The sequence below is a fragment of the Anser brachyrhynchus genome, assembly GCF_964034855.1.
Source record: "Anser brachyrhynchus genome assembly, chromosome: 12".
In the NCBI taxonomy this organism is placed as follows: Eukaryota; Metazoa; Chordata; class Aves; order Anseriformes; family Anatidae; genus Anser; species Anser brachyrhynchus.
In genome coordinates, this window is record NC_137707.1 from 18,174,280 (window position 1) to 18,196,998 (window position 22,719).

Below are 22,719 nucleotides of genomic sequence, written 5' to 3' on the forward strand. Positions count from 1 at the left end.
AATCATGATACACAGACATCTGTTATCTTTCTCATTCAGACAACTCCAGAGGGAAATATTATTATACGGTGAGATTTTCAAAGGTACAAAGGGAGTGAAGTATTCAGTTAGCACTGATTTTCAGTCAGATGTCTAGCTGCCCTTTGTAGCTGCAGAAATCCTCTCTTAAATATGGTATTTTGCAAAACAATGAAACATCCTCATCAGAGGCTGTCCCATTCTGACCAGTGTCAAAAAAGATAACATATATGAGGGGTTCAACGGTCTAACACTAGGGTCAAGGACAGAGGTAAAAAAAAGAAAAGAAATAAGGGGATGACTGGCAACTTAACTTCAAAAGAAAATAAGGATAGGCTAATACGACAGATTTTAAAGCGCTGTAGAATATAACTCAGACAGTGTTTATTACCCCTTTCTTTAAACAAAACCATTGGCTCACCCAGCGAAATGGAAAGGCAACACACCTAAACCTCCCAAAGGACATACTTTTTCCAGGTATTTTTAGCACAAGAGAGGTTTGATCAACCTCTAGCAGTGAAAAATTGAAACGTGACACCAAAGACGATAACATTATTTCATGGAAGCAAATATGTCATTATTCACAGCATCACTGTAGGAACCGTACATTAGGATTTCAACATTCAGGAGCTTCAATTCTCTGTACTTTTCCATAGCCTTTCCTCAAAACCTTACACCCTACAGACACATCTTTAATATGATCTCTGGAAACATACTCAACATAGCTGTAAAATTGCTAGTTTGAAAATGGAGAATCTACCAGCACAAAGCTGAGTATAAATTAACCACAAAAATATTTACCCTGAATGCCAGCAGATGCTACAGCTTCCCCTAAGCTCTGTGATGTCGTCAAGGCCCCAGGCCAGCCTATTTGGACATAACCACACCACGCTACACCAAAGTCTGTGTGCACTAGTCATTATAAGAATAAATGACAACTTCATAACACTGCGTTATGCATTACCATATTTATACAGTTATTACAGGAGAGTCTTTAGCAGAATTCTAAGAACATAAAGAGGCAAATTTCTAAATGTTTACAGGGAATACAAATCTCCCAGTTGCACTGCAGCTTGGGAAAAAGCATAAAGGTTACAACAGATTTATTTCATCTTCTTATTTTATGAAATGACAAGTTTTGTTGATGAAGGTGGGAGGTACAAACATAATAAATTGCATTGGAAGATCTTTGATGAACACCTGTTCTTGATTTTAATCAATATTTAGTACAAAAAAAAAAAACAGGCAAACAATTAATTAAAAATGAATAATTATTAAGAAAAGAGGAATCTGTGGTCAATAGTGTTTCATGTTTTCAACACTGACAAAGAAGAAAAGTATATAAATATTGACAAAGTTTGCTGATAACAAGTGGGGGAGAATTTAACCATACCATGAACAGGTCACGTATAGCCAATTAAAAAATAGATGCAAAGAAAGCAAAATGTGAGCTCTTATATCTATGAACAAATATGGGTGGACATACTTACAGGATGGAGTATCCTGGAAAGCAGTAACTCTGATAACCTTAGGGTTCTAACAGGTAGCAGGTAACCTAATAAACATGGGCTCTCTGTGTCCTTCTGTGGCTACAAGAACTACTGAGATGATGGCTCTTCTGTTGCACAAGCAAGGAATAATAGTATCCTTTTTTTTTTTTTTTTTTAGATCACCACTAGGATACAGATCTTGAGGACCTACTTTTCAAAAAGAGTAAATACTGACAAACTTGTTAGTCTCTTTTCTTTCCTCCAGAGGACAGCTAAGTGTCCCTCACTTGAAGCAAGTAAAAAGAAAACTGTATAAATAGAACAAGGGTTACACGCTTAAAATCACTGTGGAATGCTGTCTTTTTAGCTATTTCTTTAAAACAAAGAGACAAACATGTTTTTACAAGCAAAATTAGTAAAGCAGAATTTAAGAATCATACCACTGTTTCTAAGTAAAACAAAAGAATTGCATTATTTTTCTCATCTACAGTGCAGAACAAAGAAGCGTAACAGTTTGCTGGGAGGTCACAGAACACCTGATACACACATCTATCTGGAGTACTGTTGGGGCAGAGTGATTACTACTAAATACAGATTTAGAGGGTTCCCTGTTGTCAGGCAGATTGTTGTTGAGAATTTTAGGATGCTTAGGGTAGTTAATAAAAGAGAAGCACTGGGAGCATTGCAAGGCTATAAATTCCTCCCTCATACCTTATGGAGCTCAGCACTGGAACTTTCCATATGCCTGTTTTTAACTGGCATAAACTTGTTTTGACCTTAATCAGCATTTTAGACTAACATTACATGGGGATGAGGGAAAAAAAAAAAGAAAAAAAGGGGGGTGGGGTGGGGGGAGAAGTTATTAGTCAGAGAGGCTTGCTTTAAGATCTATGTAATGGGAAGGTCAGCGCTCTTAATTTATCCACTGATATCTTAAAAAAGCCAAAGCAATGACAACAGAAAATTTTATAATTAACTGTTCTAAAAGAATATAAATTAATACACATTTTGCAATCAAACCAGCAAGCATTTGAAGACCAGGTTTATTGTATCTGCAGGTATCAAATGTCATAAAACACATAAATTAACAGTCTGTAGATTATTAAATGACAGTTGAGATGCCAGCTTTCCTTTTTTTATCATGGAAGATATTCCCAGGATCTGTGACATCTGTGGTGGCTAATCCCCCATAGAGAAACTGACATTAAAAGGAATTCACACTGTGGTAAAGCCATACACCATTACAATGTCAGCTATGGGTTTCCAAAGCTCTCCTGGATTCTAGGCTGTGGCGTGGAACATGAGTGAAAAATGACAAGGCTGGTTTCCAATTTGCATTGCAAACAATTGAATATATAAACTGTGACTTGGAACTACTTTGCTGCAGTAAAGAATTCCAACATACAGTTCAGAGTTAAAAATATATTCCTATACACCACTATTCTCATCTACTTTCATGAATGCCTTGGCTTCTTTCAAGAAACGTTTCTTTCCAATTGATACCTGCTTCATTTTCAGCATATGAATTAAATAAGGTTTTTTAAATTGATTAAAAATGTAAATATATCAGTGTGAAATATCACTGCAAGCTCTCCAAACAGCCCACATAGTTGACAAATTTACAGATAATTCACAACAGCATTTCAGAGAAGAACTGACTGAGAACAAGGAGTAAACAAGCTGTTTGCCTGCACCACCTCATCCCAAGCAGTTAATAAGCTTGGTCTTGCTGCCATTCCAAACTCCTTCTCTGCTGATCTTCTATTCCTGACCTCAGAAAGCTTTCTGATTTCATATTTGAAACTTGATCATCTTGAACATGAATCCAGGTACTTCTGTTCTTGCTTTCCCTGATAAAACCCCCCAAGTTAACCACTTCTTTCATCCCATTTCTGATCGTGACAGCATTATGATTTTTCTTTTTCTACCTTCTGCTTTTGAGTTGCAAATCTTACATCTCAGCATCACCTCGTTCTGACTTTATCAGCTCCTTGCTTACTATCAGCCTTCCAGGACAAATCCACACAAAGAGTGACTCTTCCTTTTGGATAGAAGGCTCAATGTCATTCAAGGATTCCATCATCATTTTCCCAGAAACACAACTTATACAATCAATGTAGTTCAAATGATATTCCGCTATCACATGACCAAAGAGAACAAATCCAAAAACTAGATCACTTTATACAAAGCCATCGTTTCAAACTGCAGCTTATTCTCTGGAAGCAGCTGCCTGCTTGCAAGTAGCTGTGCTAGCAGTGGTAAACAAGGAACTGGAAGGAGCAGTGTGAAGCAAACAGGCAAGGACCCAGCACAAACTGCGTCAGACAAAAACAGAGCTGCTACAAAGCCCAACTGAATTTGCATTCAGCATTTGACAGTTAAAAAGATTTCAAAGAGGAAACTATTTCTGCTCCATTACTTTTAGAAATAAAACTCCTAAAAGGGACATGACCTTTAAACATCTCAGACAAGGAAACACGAGGCTGAAGCTCATTTACAACATAGGACTAACTCTTTATAGTGGTATGGCAGTAACTCCACACACAGAAACATCCAAAATACTTCATTTCTAAAGCATTAATCATACTTTCCACTAGCCTTGAAACACAACATTCTTTCATCCAAAATAGCATCCCCAAAGTAATACTACATATTTTTGCTTTGCTATGTTGAGAATAGCAATTACTGACTACACACAGTTTCCACTTATTTAGTCTAAATTACTCTTTTTATACTGAGCATTTAATACTAGCTTATATGATAGTAAAGGTATAAATGAGAACTTTCTACAGCATATTTACCTTTCATATAAGTTAAATCACCCACTATGTTGTACATCTCAATTGCAATGCACTCCTATCATTATATATCTGTCCTATCATTATATATATATATATTCTTATCTCACTAGACTTTCATTCTTTCAGTATGCCAAATAACCTTTCAATGAGTACTTCACCTTGCACTGTATAACACTGAGAATGAAAGCGTAACTTGTTAGCAATGGAGAGAGAGAAGAAACTTCAACAAAAATCCTAAAATAATTAAACAAAATAAACATTCAAGTTACATCAGAAGAATCACACTTAAAGAAAAGTTGACATTCATCATTCTAAAATAAAATAACCAGTGTAAATAAAATGCTGATACATTTCCTCCCCCCACCCCACAAATCATCTCTAGACACCCAGTCACTGGGTGGAAAATGCTCTAACATCATCAGATCTACGGCCCAGTCCTAGCAATTTTTTTGTTGTTGTTTTGTGTAAAGCTACAGGAAAAGGCTGTTATGGCAGCAGTCTATTCTCAGATACCATCTATTTCAACAGTATTCTGTCCCATCACCCTGATCTCTTTAAGCTGTACAAACACAAAATGAACGTATTCTGGGCTTATCGGGATTACCAGACCTGTTGAGCACAGTGATAGTCACAGTGAAGCAGTGGTCACTGAAAGCTTCTCCTTACTGCACATAAACACAGCAGCAACCCTGGGCAGCACTATGGCTTCTGTCACACCACTGAAGGAGCTCACGGCCCCCAAGATCAAAACTGGGTAAAGGAATTTTCTTATACACCATATGTTTATTCTTTGGGTTTCATTTATTTTTAATCCAGGTACATCATAAATCACACAAGTACAAATCTATGAACAAATAAAATTATGAGATGGAAAGTTTTCCTAAATCTTAAAAGCTTTAATGGAAGTTGATGTAAATCATGTTTTGAGGCAGTGAAAATATGATTATGTAAAAATATTGGAAAACATTCTGAGCCATAACCTCACCAAAATATAAAAAGCTGTAGCTCCATTCTGGTTCGTATTTAGATAGCAAGCTATTTTGGGTAAAGAGCGTCTTTCTGTAGGCAGCTATAGTATCTAGCACAATGAAACCCTGAGCAAACCTCTGCAGCAACACAACCAAAGTATACATCAGACAGGCAGCCTTTTAGTGTGTTAGATTCTAATGTCAATCAAAACCAAAAATGAGAATCCCAAATCCATAAAAAAGCAGCATCAGTTGTCATATAAATGTGAAACCCACCGAGCTGCTAAATCAGTCTGAAAATCACAAGTGTAAGAGACTGTTCTTTCTAGATGGTGGTGGTTTTCTCCATGAATGAATACAGACATAGATCCATAGATCCTCCCTACTGTTAAGCAAATGTGTATCTGATTGTGGAACTAAGACAATGAAATATGGAACTTCTGCTCCACATAAAAGCAACAATTCCTATAATATCAGATCTGAAGTCATATCAGATATCATTGCATTTATATCCAAATCCTAATTCTATGCAATATTACTGGAAAATCAGTGCTGACTTAAATGCTGAACAACATGTTCAAACAAAACGAGTGAAGAGGTAGCACAGCAGTAACATTCCAAGCAGTACATGCTGCACAGGAAAGTATTCCTCTTGTCTTCACAACCTCATTAGATGCATGAAAGGGGCATCCATTCAAGCTTAACAGCTAAAATGATATACTGAAGATCAGGCAGCCTCCTAGGAATGGGGTTTTGACCTACAGGTAGTCTTATAAATTGCCTTCAGGGTAGCAGGTACAGCAGCCACATGCCATTAAGAGAACAGCTTGAAGTCCATTTTTTCATGGTAACAGCTGAACAAGGATGCCACCATTCCCAACACAGTTCCACAACCCTGGCTGAAGTTCTAAAGGTTGGGCCAGGTAGACTAAGGTTTTCCTAAAATCCACCTGGGGATTTTTGGTGGAGTCACATGCAACTGAATACTGAACACTAAAAACAACCTGAGGCAGCCAGAGAAAAAATAAATAAATAAATAAAAATGTAGGTAGCAGGGAAGTCAATGACACAGGAAGAAAAGCATGGTAAGAGATGAGAGAAAGCTGACAGAGAAAGCAAGAGAGCAAGAACACTTTCTAAACCAAAGGATTTGGAACCATAAATCAAGAAACTATTTGCTGCTATTTAATCCCAACCATGTTTAGATAAACAAGACTATCTCCTCTCTGTGAATATGGTACACTTTTGTGTGTCTTTTCACATTAAAAGAAAAAAAAATCTTCTCTTAATAGAAACAACCTGTAAATCTCTAAATAATAAGTAATAAAGCTCTTATGCTATTAATATACTGCATTTACGAAGTACCAGTTGTCACCAGGAATACCCAGTGTACTGGTCACTCCCAGAGAAACAGACCCATCATAAAACATTCAGCAGGTGTTTGGGTGATTAGCAAAGGACAGTGAAACATAAATCTACATTGGGTTAAAAATAAATAGGGAAGAAAGAATGTGACTAAATTTGCTATGGACACCAGAATTTCCAACACCTCTGTTTTGGAGAATGTTCTTCCTAAGCACCCATGGAAATGGCCAGCAATGCATGTGATCCAGTACACTTAGATCATTTATTAGAAAAGAGCAGTGGGATTTATCATTGCACCTGTAGTAGGTGTGACACAGAATTCACACTGAGAGGTCACTTCAGCATTTCCTTTCAGGAAAATTCCTTTATCCAAAAGGTATAATGTGCTCACTCAAACAATTCAGATATTTTTGGGACTGTGCATCAGTAGTGGAACTACCCAGAGATCCCCCTACCATGCAAACACTACCCAAGCTTTCCTCCTGTGGCCATATTCTACACGGAGCTCTACAAAATGGCTGCATAAGAAGAATCCCTGGTGGGCATCTTTACAGACTCTGTATTGTGCAGTTGTTGGAGTGTATGGCACTGTTTTTGTAAACTGTGGTGTTATCTTGTATTTAGTTACATTGTGCAAGTCTTCTGTGCTCTTGAGGAACCAGACTCCCCTGATCAAAGAAGCAAGATCCATCAGTTCTAGTCACACTGATGAGTTCTACATAAGCAGTTCCCACCTAATAAATATGCTTCCCCCCAAAAGATGATCAGTGGAACTAACCTGAGAAGTAAGGCTGACACTATCCAAAAATATTAACTAGAATACATGCTAAAATTAAAAAGAAACCCAACAACCCAGAAGTCCAATAGAGTTGCCAACATTTTTCCCTGTTGTGTGTTCTCTAGAGGGGGAATCAAAACTGAACTGTAACCAGGAAACCATCATAATAGCATGAACTGAAATTGCTTTAATCTAAAATGACCCAAAACGCCCTCCTGAAAAAAAAAAAAGAAAAAAAAAAAAAAGGAGCTTATCTTCCCACACTACTGCTAAATCTCTGGGTTAAAAATCCTTGCAAATCTAATGCACTGAAGAAATGTGATGAAAATGAAATTAATGTACTTTTGTACATTTGAGGATTCGGAAGAATCCCCCTTTCTTTTGAACATATAAAATGAAAAGATCCACAACACCCAGAAGGCTGTGAATAATTATTTTTACTAACAGGACTGCCAGAAATTTTTAAACACTTACTAAGCACAAGATTTCAAGATAAAAAAAAAAAAACTTTTAAGTTTTTTTTTTCCCCAGATTCCTTTCCTCAACAGACTCCACATAAAGAACTTATTTCAATTTTCCCCTCTATTAAAAATAAATGGCATTAATAAAGCCAAAAAGGAGGCATTTCTATTCATCTAAATTCTGTAAGGAAGCATATTTATGCAGATGGATGTGGTAGTGAACAGTACAAATCATTCAGAAGTGGGGCTGTGGCTTTTCAGTTTTGGCCTTCCTTGTGAAGGAAACAATAAGCTTGATTCTGCTCTGTTGACCTACTGATTGCAGAGGTGTCACTCAACAGCAGATTTTCACAGCTGATACAAAATACATGTTCTTTTTTTCTTGTGAACTTTCAGTAGCCGAAGCTTTGCATCAGTCAGTGTAAAATGAAGGCTATGGAAAAGAACTCAGAATTATTTATAAAGAAAGCCAACAGAGAAGCCAAATTCTTCTGTTGTTTGCACAGAAGTAATCCTAGAGTAACTTGATTTCTAGAATAAAACCAAGTTTTGAATAAATCTGGGCTAAAATACTCCAGAAGTTGTGCTAATAACTGGAAAATGTCTTTTCTGCCTTGTAGGCTAAGCTAAACTCTTACGAGGAGGCAGCATTTGACTGTAACTATAGCATTCCTGGTAAGAAACAGCAGTCCTGTCTATTTTGCTCTTCTCTCTGGCTGGTTGGCAAATATTATCATAAACACCTCATCCATAGAACACGCCAGTGTGGACTGTGAAATCCCCAACTGCCAAGACTGATGTGAGAATTCAAGTTTACCTTTGGAAATCCTGATCTTAGTTCTCTTCAGTGGCAGCCAAAGCAGTCATATTACAAAAGCAGAAGCCCTGGCTGCAAAATGCCTTGAAGAAGTTTACATTCACAGAATAAGGTAGTTTAGGACAAGGAAAATAATGCAATGCTTATGGCCAGTGTTTATTACAGTCTGTGCCTAATATAAAGAGGCTTGAAATCTATCAACTGAGCCTGTCAGAAGTCTGACTTATTTCAAGGTGGGAAGACTTGTGCATTTGACTGAAAAGATTATTACTTGAATAACTGCCTGTTGGCTAAGAGAAGTCATCACACCTCCACCCTTACTCCCCAGTTCAGCTGACACCAGCACACACCAGCCCAGCTAAGCCATACGCTTCTTCCTTTAGTTGTAAGTACAATGGCACCAGACACTGAGCTGGTTTATAGAGCAAAACGTGCAGACCTCTGATGGTGAACTGCTGCCAAAGAATTAAAGCACAAGGTGTTGTCTCTAGTCAAGTATAGCCCATGCAAATCCTCCACTACAAAGCGAAATGCACTTGAAGGACAATCAAGTCAACCATTCAGCTGTGTAAAACAGTAATTTCCCCAGAATACCAGCACTATCATTTGGTTTAGCTTAGAAAAACAAATGCTCTGTTTTGTTTTTTTTAATCAGGCTGTGAAAGGGTATAAATAAGCATCTGTGATAGAATGATATAGTTCTAATGAAAGTCTGGAATAGCCTGGGGAGACTGCTAAATAAGTTATTGTGCTAAAGAAATGCTATATTTTTGTGAAATGCCTTAACACTACACTGATATTGACAGGACCATGAGAGCCTAGGGCAAATAAAATTTCCCTTTTGAGAAAGCTGTTCTCTTCATGGTATCTTCATCCTTAATACTTATTCAGATTCCCTCTATTCCTTATACCTTTTTTTCACAAAATAACGCTTATTTTAATCACATCAGTAGAATACACCACGATACCTGCAGGCAGGTAGGAGTGTGAGGCACTGTTGAGTCAGACATCAGCAAGCAGCTGTAGAACATCTCCATGTTGCTTTTAAAGACCAGAGCCATACATAACCTTTAGATATCTAAAGAACAGAATAAAAAAGGTGATTTATCTATCTGGCACCTCTTTCTGTAGCTCTCCTGAACACGCTATTTTCCGAAGTGGGAAATGGTAGCAGAAGCAGAATCATAGAATATCCCGAGTTGGAAGGGACCCATAAGGATCACCAAATCCAACTCCTGGCACCGCACAGGTCTGCCCAAAAGTTCAGACCATGTGACTAAGTGCACAGTCCAATCTCTTCTTAAATTCAGACAGGCTTGGTGCAGTGACTACTTCACTGGGGAGCCTGTTCCAGTGTGCAACCACCCTCTCGGTGAAGAACCTCTTCCTGATGTCCAGCCTAAACTTCCCCTGCCTCAGCTTCACACCGTTCCCACGGGTCCTGTCACTGGTGATAACAGAGAATAGGTCACCTGCCCCTCCACTCCCTTTCATGAGGAAGTTGTAGACTGCGATGAGGTCCCTCCTCAGCCTCCTCTTCTCCAGGCTGAACAGGCCAAGTGACCTCAGCCGCTTCTCATATGTCTTCCCCTCTAGGCCCTTCACCATCTTCATCGCCCTCCTCTGGACACTCTCCAGCAGTTTCATGTCCTTTTTGTACTGTGGTGCCCAGAACTGCACACAGCACTCGAGGTGAGGCCGCACCAGTGCAGAGTAGAGCGGGACAATCACTTACCTCGACCGACTAGAAAATAATTTAAAAACAACCGTTTTAGAATAAAGCTATTCTACTGCACCTCCTTCAGTTTTTAGCAGGTATTATCATTTCACAGAGCAGGATATTACAGTCTGTTCATAGTTATTGTTACAAGAGTGCATAAGTCTTTCGTGATCATGTGTTGAGCAACAATAAAAATAAATTAATATTTTCAGCAAGAGAAGACAGAAAATAACATCTGATTTCTGATTCTTTTTGGTCATGAGGTCAGCTTAGCAATACATCTGGAAAATTTAGTTTCACTTTTTACTGTACTGCTTATTGCTATATTAGCATTACTCTCTTCCCATGTTTTACAACATGAATTATGTCAGAATAATAATGAATACAATCAGAACAGAGTATGACAGTGTTTACCTGATGTAAACATGCTCTGAAAGTGAAATTAGACTTGCTAAAATGTACATGCATAAAACTCTCTTCATTTATAGACAAGAGAGCCTACCATTTAGTATTCCTAAAAATATATGACTATATATTACAAATGAAACGTAGTTCAGCACAAAAGGAAATTATGGTGGACAAGTTCAGTGTCCAATAACAACAACAAAATTTTACGTGCTATGGGAATATATCTTACATCATTACTTAAGCCTTCATAGATTTTTTTTTCCCCACTTAGTCTTACCATTTCTCATCAAACTTGGCTTTCTGGTTTTCTCACAACTATAACAGAACTTGACAATTCCCAATTATGTGGGAGTTTTCCCCCTGTTTGCTCTACAGCTATGATCCTTCTTCCTAAGCAATTTTACTTAAATACTTCCTATTTTTCTCCATTTCTTCTTTCGACAAAGTAAGTTCGTGAAGCAAAATCATTTTAAAGCATATTACCTGTCAAATTTCAGTAGCTGGTATGTAAAAACATATTCATATTCTTATGGTTGTTCAGATGAGCGTTAGATTTAGTCAGGCAGAACTGACTAAACACTTCTTAACAACCACAATTAGACTGGTAAGAATTTTATGATCTTGCAAGCTACCGATGAAACCATTCATTTAAGTCATAGTCTCATTAATTTTTGTTCCTCCTATTAAAAGCCAAGCATATGAATGGGGAGAAGTAATTGAAGTAACAGAAATGATATAAAAAAATCACAAAACAGTATTCATCAGTACTTCAGTTAAAAATCCCCCAAATAATCTTCCTAATCAGTGTTTTTGATGTTAACATCTTTAATCATTGCGCACATCCAGAATAGCCTCTATGACATTTTGACTTCTGTGTTGTTAAAAGCAGATACAAGACTCCCCAAAAAGTATTTTAATAAGTATTATCATAAAACATTGCTTATTTTTATGATTAAATTAAAAGAAATCTGATTGGTAATCAGAACCTTAAAACTAATAAAAAAACTGTAAAACTTCATCTTATTTTATCTCATAATACTTCCAAATGTTTGTTTATATCAATAACATTCACAATGTGTTAGATAAGAACTTTTTACGTTGATAAAATAAACCTAGTGCTATTTTATCTTTAAAAAGGCATCAGACCTGTAGAGAAAATACTCATTAGTATTTTGAAAACCATGTTATGTGACACTTGCATTTAATAAGGTAACAATTTACATTTATGCAGTACCTTTTATCCCAAAGCAATTTACAATTTATAGCCAGAGATTATCACTTCATCTCCAGTGAAATTTGGCAACTGTGAAGTGTCGCTCTATACTATCAAGCAAGAATTCTGTCAGGTAACAATAAATATAAGGTTTCACTTGAAGAAGTATGACCTACATCTATGCCTCAAATGAAATCAAGCAAGAATGTTAAATTATTTTTCTGAAGTAGCATTGTCTTTTTATGTAGCATCTACCAGCAAAATCAGAAATAGATTCTACAAAGAGCAGAAAAATTTTGCAACCCCCTCTGATAGATTATCTCAAATAAACATTTCCAGCAATATAACCAGCCCAACAAGGACTCTGAAAGTGCCACCTACTGTATGGTTAAAACTTCTTCCTGTACTGCTTCCTATGCATATCTTTGGCTAAACAGTACTTAGGAGTAGCTTGAGATAGGGAATTACATTAATAAACATGTCTAACTTTCAGATATTTTAATAAAGATATTTCAATAAGGACAAATTTTAAGAGAAAAAAATAGCAACTACAAGCATTGAAAATGCCACAACTTCCACTAGAATAATCATAGTACTTTAAAAAATAAATCTAAATTAATTTTGTCTCTGGAATACACATTTCCAAGTTTTACCCTGTATCAACAAAGATAAGAAAGTGCTCCTTTCAAACAAACAAACTATAAACAATACTATGGGTTTGGGACAAAATTACTCGCTAACTTGTTGTAAGGTTAAACACAGACAATTTCACCGAAAATTTTGTTTTTCCAAGATACAGTAATTTGGCATGAGGGTAACTATGACTGAAATTCATGCTTTTGTGTATGGAAAAACAAGGGCATGTGAGTGAAATGAGGGACAGAAAATGTAAACCATTGATTAAAAAACTACCTTCTAGCCCAATTGTCCCTGGAACCACCCGTCATAAGACAATGAAAAACAAAACAAAACCAAAACATAAACATGAGCTTGAAACTTCAAATAATATTGGATCATTCCCTTCTCAGTATGTAAGACAACATCCTTCCAAGAAATAGATGTTCAACATCAGGATGTAACATCACGGAATAACCATGCCACTGCGTATTTAAGTTGCCTAATGCAACTCTATGCAAAATTTCATAAACCTGTTAAGTAATTTTTAGAATTAGTAGTTTTCTTTGGAGGCGTGAAGACCACAGAGGGGAAAGAAGAGCTTACAGAAACCTACATAAAAAGTGTAGCCCCAAGGTCAGAATCTATTTCTCCCCCAAGCCTATAGCACGCTGTAATTCAGTTCACCTTCTATTAAAAGGGAATAGAAGGAAATTTCTGCAACCAGGGGCAGATCTTCTAAGTATCTGTTGGTGACAGATCCGGGTAGATCACTGGTATGATAAATTTAATTTAATAGGATATATAAAAGTCCAGCGAGAAGTGGCCATATTGTTGTTTTCATGTTTTAAATTAATAGAATAAAGCACTAACTGTGATCAGATCCTATGGAAAGATTGGGAGAAATACTTAAAGCAGCAATGTGAATACCCTGTCAGAATAAATCATAAAGCATGTATATCCACATATATCTCAGAGTGAATTCTTCATGCACTCTGACAAGGCCATTTTGAATTGATCACATCCAGTTCTTCTCGGATAATCATGCATAAACACTTGGCACAACAACATTAATAAGCAATGACATAAAAAATTTGTCTAACCAAACAGACTCCATCTGAGCAGTTACATGCTAAAATACTTGAATTCCTTCCTCCACTCCCTGGACCAAATTCGTTACTTTTTCATTTAAAGGTGATTAAAAAAAGAGATCATTTATTTGTCATTTTGTACAGTTCTGTTGGCAAACCCTTTCATTAGAAAAGCAGTGTAATAAAGAGAAGCATAATACGAGTATCGTGGAGACATGCTCCTCCCCATCAACTGCATCCATATTCCCTTTGGATCCACATCATGCTGGTTATTCTTAAAGAATTCATAAGAACTAAAATCTGTACAGAGTTCAAGTAAATCAGCCTAGTCAGAAAAATCTCTCATAGTTTTCATTTCAATTCATTTCTGATATTATCAGCTTCCAACTCAGACAATCTTTTTTTTTTTTTTTTAATCTGTATTCCACTGCATGGAATGGGTTCATCATTTAAAAAAAAAAAAAAAAAAAAAAGGAATTTAATCACAGCAAAAGTCAGGGAGCATTCATAGCAATTACTACTTCACATTCCCACTGCACAATCTATACAAAAAGATTTAAAAAAAAAAATTACAAAAATAATGAAGACTTAAATATCCTTGAAGTTGTAATACTAAGGAAAACTGAAGCACAACAACAACAAAAAATATTCCTGTATCTTGTTACAGAGCACCATAACTGTCTAGTGAAACTGCAAAGAGTCATCAGCTGCTCCAAGAGCCATACTCAGACAACAAAGAAATCTCTTGAAGCAAGAGAAATGGTTACCAGCTGACATAGGAGCAATGTCTCCAAGTGTCTTTACACTACAATTAAACATGGGTCTATCCTGTTGCTGATCCTGTCACCCAGCTTGTTAATGAATCTCTCAAACCTGTAAAGCTGACTGGACCTTATTCAAGAGAACTAGAAGTTTCAATGAGAGGAGAACGAATACTTTCAAACAATTCACAGTTCAGACCAGACACTGCCTAGAAATACACACATCCTACTTTATTTTTTAAGATATTCATAGCCTTCAACAGGTCCTTAATACTTGGGTATTGAAATAACATTATTCTGATTACATATAATCAGCAAACTAAAGGCTCAAGTGACCCTACTGGATGCTCTGTTTATGTTTCCATCCTCCAAGCTTTCAGAGAACAAAATTGCAGGGGATATCACAGGAACTATAGAAGTATGTTATAAATTGTGCCTCTCCCATTCCCATCTCACCTTTGGTCAGAAGTACCACTTAAAAGTTTTAGGAGATAATATCCACAGCGTAAATTAATCAATAGTCTGTCACCTTGCTTGCTATGGGAGAGTGGAATAAATTTTAGGTCTGATTTATGTAAAGAGCTGTAGACTGTGGAAGACATTCCTGGAGAACACAATCCAGGATGTCATCACCCATACCAGCAAGCCTAATAGCAGCAGAGCAACCATTACAGATGACGTCCTCTGAAGCACAGGAGTATGCCCCGTACAGACTTAAAGACCTCCTTACCGTTCTTACCGCCCACAGGTGAAGTTCTCACTTCAACCGTACATTCTGGATTGGCAGAGGAACAGAGTGAAATGATACAGATAATCTCACCTAAGACATGTCCCAGTAGGCTAGCACCTACTTGCTCAGCACCCTGGTCACTTGTTCTTAAAGTTCTAGCAAGTACCTGCTACTTATTTCAGTCCAAAAGTTTCAAAGACTTGCTTTGGTACATCCATCAAGGACAAAGTCATGTCTTCAGTTTAATTTGAACAGCCCAGGCTTAAGATGTTCATAAATTTTACTTCATATGATGGCTGTAAGCTAAAAAGCCAAATCAAACTCAAGCCAAATGCTAGTCGAAACATCTTTATTTTTTCCCTTCCTCAATCTGAAAATGAAACCAAGCTGTTATTTTGATGTTTCTGTCAAAAGGGAACTGAAACTTCCTCTTTTTTCCTTTACTTTTTCTTTCCCCCAGTAAAGAAAATTCTGATTAACACTTCAGAATAGTAGTTTGACTAAAACTGACATCCCTTAGCAGGCCCCACTCTGCAAGGAAACTGTTTACTTCTGCTAGAATTTGCAGAGCAGCATTATCCTGATGCTTTTATCCTCACTTTTCTCCCTTGACATGAACACCAGTGCATACAGTACAAATTTTTGTCTGTGTGCACACTGCTCTGCAGACCCTGTGGCATCCTGCTGAGCTCAAACATTTTGCACCTGCCTACAAGAAGTTTGAATTGAAAGGCAAAGGAAAGCTGGGCGTTTCATTCTCCTTATTGTATGGAGAAAAACAAACGGGCCCCAGCAAACTGATCCTCCCACGTTACCCTCCCTTTTGGTATTCCCTGCACCAGGGCGTTTGTGTTTCAGTCTTGCCACACGTAGCCTTTGCAGGTGTATGCATTTGCAGAACACGCTGGGCTGAGGACATTGCTGGTACTGATTACCCCTGCTCCCTTGCCACAGCCTGTGCAGTTTGAGGTATCTCCCAAAGCATTGCAGCCCACACCTTCTCCAAGCTTCTCAGTCACATATAAAACACAGAGCTGAAAAGAAGCTGCTGCACCTGTTGTGAATATGAGGGAAACCCAGGCTCCAGCAGATGAAAAGCAAGGCTCTTACTGAAGTCACATGCTGGGGGCTGCAGGCCATTGTCCTCTCCATTTCTAAATGCTACATTTCCCACTGTGAACCAGTTCGGGATTTCTAAACCAACAAACAGAACACAAATAATTGAACACAAGCACCTTTGGAAAGAGCTGAGCTAAAACCAGAATGTAGCCTACCAAACACTTGTTTGACTCACTGCTTGAAATTAAAGGTTTTTAAAAAGTAACTGCTAGTGGTAATCAGATAACCACCACTGCTTTGATAAGCAAATAAAAATGGTCTATCACGTACATTTCCTTAACTTTAATAAGACAAGTTCATTTTCCTTTGCATATTACACCACCAAGTGGCCTAATGCGCTTCATATTTATTTTTTTTCTATTTACCATGTTTCCTCTAGAGACACCGGTACTGAAAACAAAATAAAATTAAAAAGCTGAATTGCTACATAAGATAAATAAATTAACTAGACCATAACTTGCAAGATTCTGCTAGACACTTGTATCAAATTTTCTCCTATTATAGCTTATAAGTGCTATATAAATGCTATAGCTTATAAATGCTCCTATTAAAGCTTATAAATTTAATACAAGTGTAAATTTGATTATCCTTTTTTTCCTCTTAGCAGCAACTTAAAACTTACTAGGAAGAGGGTTTACCCTTTTCTTCACCTTTATTTGGGTGATACGTGTGTCTAATGGAGTAGTCTGATACATCTGCTATGAACACCAGCATTTTCAGATACTTCCTTAAACATAAAAACTGACATAAACAATTAAAATCTGTACTATGGAAAAAAATGTTTGAGAATTTTAAATAAAGTCTGGAAAAGCAAGTGAATCAAGGAAATCTGGAACAGGCTTGCATTGGTTCCTCTGTCTCTACTGAACAAGCAAAGCTTGCAGCTATTTGAAATGAGCAGGACTGCTCCCACGAGTGAGGGCAACAGGATCAGACCAAATATAATTGGTTACATCTACACAAAAATTATGTTGTACCTATCCCAGTTAAAACTAGAGTTCAAACTTTCCATCTTCATTCGTAATGCCCAGACTTACGCTGCTACAAGCTTTATTTGGAAATTTGCTCCATAGTTAGACAGCTAGACATAGTGAGCTAGAAAGTTTATGTTAACATAATGTATTCTTTAAATTATCTTATTGAGAGAATCCTATTGAGAGTTAAATACCCCCCCAAGCCTGAGTGATATACTTCTTCCAACACGATTATAGAAAACGCCAAGAAAAAATTGGGACCTGGTTGTTTTAAGCGCTGTAGAAAACCAGCGGCAGGGTGCAGGCAGAAGTCACATAGATGGGAACTGGACATGTGCAGATGCAGGGATACCTCCCTGCTCTGTGACTCGCAGCATAAAGCAGGCAGCCAGAGGGAAGCTCCGGTTCCTTTACCTGGAACCTCTGGTTCCAGGAGGTGCACCCAATGATAACTGCTGCCCTAGAAACCTTACAGCAAAGTAAGCTTGGAGCAGAGGAATGTAACTACAGGGCATGGCAAACAACACAACAGCATGCAGATTTCTTGCACACCCACTCATGTATACAAACATGATCTGCACTGAAAAGGGACTAGCTAAATCAACAGAAGGGAGAGAGGAAATGAGGATAAAGCAGGCAGGGCTGGAGCAAGCTATCACAGAGGACAAGAAAATGGCCCTGAGAAATGGCCTCTGCCAGTGACATCTCTGCTTCCTAATAAATTACCTGCTGCAACTGCCAAGGCAGGCTCCAGTTCCAACTTGCTTGCTTCTCAGGCTTCTCACTCCTTCTGCTCCAAAGCCTCGGAAGTCCACATGACCCAAGAAACAGGGACAATGGATAAATTTTCCATTCATCTCCACTCATGAGGGAAACTACGTGGATCCAGCTGAATCCTGTTTAATTTTTCCAACCTGTGGAGCAATACCAGACAAGAACCAAGGTCATGAATGTTTAAATTTCATGCAATTTCATGCATACCTAGCAAAAAATTTGCTATTTTAGTTCTGAGGTGTGCAATGAGGTCGTTTTTCAGATGCATAAAATCACTTAAAAAGAAAGCTATTAAAAGAGGTGCCCAAAGGAGTTGGACAAGGTCACAGGAAGGATATTTACAAAACACAGATTTTTACAAATACACACACATATCTCTAACAGCATGATCAACATGACTGCTCTTATGGAAAATAATCTTCCTTAATTACAGTTGAATTACAATCTAATTATAATGTTTATTACAGTCTTAAGGATCCTGGGTTACTATGAGGAAATGAATTAGGATTACTTTTCTTAGACAAAGTGTCATTACTTTGCCACTAATAATTTACCGTGTGTTTACAGATGTGATTTGCCACCCCCACAGTATGCAGCGCTTTGATGTTAAAATGAAAAATAGAAAATGCAACCTAAAGACATGATGGTCTACATAAATCAATAGAAGAATGTCTATGTGTGTCATAGACTACAAAATCACAAAAGCTCCCAGTAACTTTAGCATTCCAAGCTTCCCATGCGTGTACACACACAGAACCTTCTTCCAAAGGCCTCCTTCGCGTTGCAGTGCCCTATGCTGTTACCAGAAACATCTACCTCACCACAGCTAACAGTAACAGCAGCACACGTTACCTCCTCACACTCTTAAATGCTAGTTGCTATAGAAACTTGACACTGATTAAGATGAGGAACATGATCCTCTGAAAATATGCAGCGAACCGAAATTATTAAACCTGCACATTCAACCAACAAGAATGAGACTTTGCATTTTGAATGCCAGACAGCAATAAAGCTTTTTGTAAGCTGACAGCTGGCATTTCGAGGTGATGCCTGAACCAGACTTTTTCTAGGTAATATAGCACATGGAAACAAAGTGACCCGAAGCAAGTTTCCACAAGCTGACAGTTGTTGCCAGCGGACTGCTAACTAAAAGTATTTCAAAGAGCATGGGTAAGGGCTTTCAGGGAGAAAACGTCCCTTAATCAAAGGCAACTGTTGACACAGAGGTTCTTCTCCCAGCGCAGCTCAGGTTCTTTGTGTACACGAGCTGCAGCAGATTTCTTTCTAACTCTGTGGGGCAATTCTGGAACCCATTTGGATGGCATCTAAAAGACCTCCATTCACATTAGCAAAACATATTCACACTTCGCGCATTGCAACTTGCAGTCACAAGAAGCACTCCACCATTTTATTACACTTGCAAAAATCATATAGAAAAGGAAATCACTTTAGCTGACAGAGGTCTTGTTACAGATCTGTGTACACCAAGTAATGATAAGAACTGTCAGCTTTCCTATGTAACAATATAATATATTGCGAGTCTGAAGTAATAGTCTTTCTCTTTGTAATTAATAGAAGCTGCTCTATTTTCATTCCCTCAACCAGAAAGCGTGCTTTGCTCACAAAGCAAATCATATAGGAAGGAAAGATTTACTTCAAAAAGTCAGGCAAAAGAAATAATAATCTTTAACATCAACTGCCAATGCAAAGCTCTTCAAACAGACAAAAAGGTTCTGTAACCTTTAGAAGAAACAGAACGTCATCATATCGTCCTTGCTATAAGGCTATATTGCACACTAATTTGGGAAAATAAAAAAATACTTGTTGGGATGGAGCAATGATTTCTAATAGCTTCCTTTTTCTTTATCTGATTTTGTTAGCTGGGAAGATATATTTTAGAAAGAGTATTATATAGTTTCTGTGATACTTCTTACATGTTCTCTTATATAGAAACTTTCTAAATTATACTTTTTATATAGAAAATTTCTATATAATACTTACATAGTTTCCAGACACTTCTACATGTCACTGAAGAAGGTTATAATTAAATGATGACTCAGTAACTCAGTATTAGTATATAGCATACATCATGTAAATATTCTTAAAATAACTAGCAGCTAATTTACTCCAGGTTAAAGCCTATTTACGGAAGACTGCATATTTTCCATAAAAACAGAAAATAATGAGATGACATGTTGAAAAATTGTACAATTTTTAATAGCAATAAAGATATTTCAGGTTTAATTTAATTTCTAACTTGAGTTCAGGACTGTTAAAAGAAAAGAGATTTGAATGCTATCCATTAATCTGACATATTGCAGAGGGTCCTGTTGTATTTGTAATCAAAACACATTTTTCATGAAACAGATTTGAAAAACCTTCTACAATAACTGTACCTAATAACTGACCTCAACCTCATTCAAATTTGTCTATTTCAGTGCAGATAATACACCAAGAAAAATGTGCTCAAGAAGGGGAAAAGAAAAAAAAAAAAAACACATTTGACATCAAATACTTTGTCTGTTAAGGACAGTTTGTTATGAATAAAGTTAAAGCCCTTCAGCAAATTAAAGTCCAATGGAAATCAAATCCCTGCATGTGATTTTAATTACAAAGATAGGAGAACAAAGGCTTGTGTTATGGTCATCTGCAGACTGCACAGCGAGGACAGGTTACAGGTTCTCCTCTCTGTTGTGATTTAAAAGAAAAGGAAGAGAAGAGGAAAAAAGACTAAGAGAAAACAGAGGAAACAGAAGGGGACAGTACAGTACAACAAAATGCTCCACCACTCAAGTACTGATGCAAAATTTACACCTCAGAGTTAGGCTTATACAACAATTAGTTGAAAGCCAAGTGACAAGAATATTATAGAAGATACTACACTATATACATGGTGTAGTCTTGCTGTGTAGGGGTGTAATCTTAGGATTTTGATACAGAGAAAAAAAAAAGACCCATTTTTTTTTTTTTTTACTCTGGTAAGGCTTTGAAATTGTTTTCATAATCATAGCAATTTAAAACAGCTGGACAGCACATTCAGGAAGCATTACTAAAACAGAATTTTAGAATGTGCACTGCATGCCAAGTTAGGTCCCAGTCATAAAGTCTAGAATATTGCTAATAAAAGTCACAGAAGTATGAAACAGAATTCAATAGAAGAATCCATAAATTTGAGTCGGATTTCTGAAGTCTTAAAATTTAGATTATTTTATTCAACTTCTAGATTTCTAGGGTTAGCTTAAACCAGATTTCCAAGTCTTTGTCTAGAATAATAGTATGTAATAACTTCTATTTTAATTACAGTTTATAATTACAGGTGAGTACATGGTTCCAGTAGATGTGAGTAGATGTGAATTTGGCAAAATATTGAAGTGTGAGACTTGCAATAAATCTGAAAGAAGATTAAGCTTTCTGAAGCTTGTAGCTCTGTCTACACCGACAGCTCTTTTGCTATGTCACCACGCAAACTTTGTACCAGCCAAGCTTTCGCTATCTTGAGTCAGCTCTGTAAACTACCAGCTTTCAGTTTTACTGGGTGAAAGGAAAATTTATAAACAATGTGATTTGTTGTTGAAAAATAGCATCTCATTTGAAAATATGAAAATACATCACTGGGAAACAGGAGGTCATAAGTTTTTTTCTTTATGGCAATAGAACAAATCACTTCTCAAACATTTAAATGACAGCTGCTCCAAGTTGTACGCAGCCTTTGTGTTGATTTATAGGACATTCAGGACTTACGTGTTTCTTCTTCACACAACTGAATTCCCCTGAAGTTGCAAGAACTGCCCACGATCAGGGCTGAGAAGACAAAATGCATTGGAAGAGGATGCAGAGATAAGATTCCTTTAGCTTTCCTCTAGTGCTACAGGTAACAGCAGAGCCAGCTGAGTAGGCAGGAACCAAATATGCTCAGTTCGCAATGAAAAGACCCAACAGCGACTCTTGAACATTGCTCAGAAATGCAGCATCTTCTCTTTTCAGGCTTCTCACAGTGTGTTTTGAAAGGCTGTATTAATACTTATGAGGGGGAAGAAATACATATCCTTCCATTGGAAAGAAGACATCGAGACAAGGATGGCAAAATGGCATGTATTCTAGGAATGAGGGCCTCTGCTACCAGTTGGAAATGTATCGTCCTCTGATCCAGATGTTACTGAATGAGACACCTAGAAAGGGCAGCCCTCAACACTGGCAATATCCACATGACTTGTTTGTGTATAATTCTCTCAAATTTCATTAGATTCAGGATGAGATTAGTCAGGAAATTTCAGAAAAACGATTGAACAAACGGTCTTGCCATATAACATTTAGAAGAAAAAACTTAGAAAGTCTGCCAGTTCTCTTGTGGGAATAGAGGATATAGCAACTTTTTTTTATTCTATAAAACATGTCCTTTAAATATTTACTAGACTTGTATTTTCTATATGTGGCCAGGTCCCAAGCAAAAGCCCTCTACATCTCACTAAAGTATGCTTAAGAACATTCACTGCATATGTAATAAGAGTATTAAAGGATCCAGATGTGAAGTAGAAAAACAACTGTGTCTATTATAGCTGAATTTCAAACTACTGGAGTAAGATCAAGCAGGAAAACTGTGGTTTATTCCAGAGCAC

At 37.2% G+C, this 22,719-nt stretch overlaps 1 protein-coding gene across 1 annotated transcript in view; it reads right to left on the reverse strand.

Annotated features, from left to right (window-relative positions):
- NKD1 (NKD inhibitor of WNT signaling pathway 1) overlaps positions 1-22,719 on the reverse strand; it is a 289,759-nt gene that overhangs the window by 259,561 nt on the left and 7,479 nt on the right. Inside the window, exon 2 of the mRNA XM_080552897.1 lies at positions 18,056-18,243. The gene's annotated coding sequence lies outside the window, so the exon portion shown is untranslated. The remainder of the gene's footprint in view (positions 1-18,055; positions 18,244-22,719) is intronic.